The following is a 1699-nucleotide window of genomic DNA, read 5'->3' as shown; positions in this document are numbered from 1 at the left end:
CGGCGGGGGAGCCGGAGCATTACTGACCCCCGCCACTGAAGAAGATTCAAAGTCATGGCAGGCGAGAAAGGGGCGGACTGCATCATGAGTAAACACCTCCTCGAAGGACCACCTGCAACAGCGGGATGGATACTGGTGAGCACCCGTATCAAAGCTGCGCGGGACAAGATGTTCGAGGCCAGGCAGGCACAACTACATTATTTTACTACATTTCTCATTACGAAGTGTCAAACGATAACACTCTACCCTGTTTTTTTTCTGTGGGTTTGGGGGGGTGAGGGGTTAAGATAAGGTACCTTGATTTTCATGTAATGCCACTTATTTACATACAGCTGAAAAATAAAGGCTATATCTTTGTCATGTATATAATGTCATACACACAAACAACCATGTCTTCATAAAATGATTTTCCACAAGAATTTTAAGTTTGTCATCTAATGCATTTCAATTAATTTTAAATAAAATAGAAATGTAGACCTTCAGCCACACTAAGATGCATGGAAAAGCAAATACAACTATTTGCAGTATATAATTATATAAGTATTGTTTTATACTGTTATTTGTTTTAAGGATAAGAAACTTCCGTTATTAGTTTAGTCAAATAAAACATTTACTTCATGATCTATTAACTAGACACAATACTCAAGTTTCAGTGGCATTACAGTATATGGCAGGGGGTGTCAACCAGGAGTACATGTACCCCTGGGGATACTTGAGGAAGCACCCAGGGGGTACGCAGCAGTGGCGCGAAGTGGGGGTCACTTCTGGTTCTGCCGCTGGCACACCCTGTTTCACCACTGCATACAGGAGACCCCCCAATCGTCGATCGGCTGCTGGGGACTCCCCCTTCTCAACTAGCCACTGGGGATATACCAACCAAAAAAGGTTAAAAACCCCTGTTATATGGCATGATGGTTACTTTGGATACTGTACATAAACATCTACTTCCAGACATAAGTCATCTTTCCACAGTTTTCCATTTGAGCTTTTAAACAAAGTGTAAATAATTTGGAAATGTATGAAACAAAATTAAAATCTTCGCTTCACTTTTGACATTGTTTCCACACACAATGAGAAGGTAAATTACCAAATGAGAAGGTATATTGAGTTAAAATAGACCTGAATCATGAGAATCTTTAATACCAAGCATGTATTAGTCAAAGCAAAATCAATTAACTGCACATTAGAGTAAATATTTGTGGGGTTAGGCTTGTGGTTACTAAATGTTAATACAGAGGAAAGCTGCTCAAGGTTATACTTTCCCTCATGAGGCTATATTCTTTTGTGGAAGCACTTGCAATACATTCTAGTTTGCAACTGGAGACTCCCCCCCCCCCCCCCCTGTCTCCAGCACCCTCCCCCCCCCCCCCCCCCATATTGCTACCAGGAAGAAAATTCTTATTTTAAAGCAATGTGTTTTCATTCATGAATAGTTTTTACTACACCTACATTTTAGTGCCTACATTATCTTTATATACCTTTCAATTAAAAATTGGTATGTTTGATGAAAGACTCTCTGGGTTGAGAAACACATTTGTCCAAGGTCTCAAACTAACTACATTTAGTACTAGAACAGTGAAGAAATACTTAAAATATATATATGTTTTTTATTTTTCTACTGACTTTTTACAAAGAAAAAATTGTTTGTCCTAGGTCTGGGTCAGCAACCAACAGTCTGCTGAACCATTTTATCTGGCTT

The sequence above is a fragment of the Alligator sinensis genome, unplaced genomic scaffold (genome assembly GCF_000455745.1).
Source record: "Alligator sinensis unplaced genomic scaffold, ASM45574v1 scaffold952_1, whole genome shotgun sequence".
Classification (NCBI taxonomy): Eukaryota; Metazoa; Chordata; order Crocodylia; family Alligatoridae; genus Alligator; species Alligator sinensis.
The sequence above is the reverse complement of the archived record's forward strand: the minus strand, read 5'-3'. Positions refer to the sequence as shown.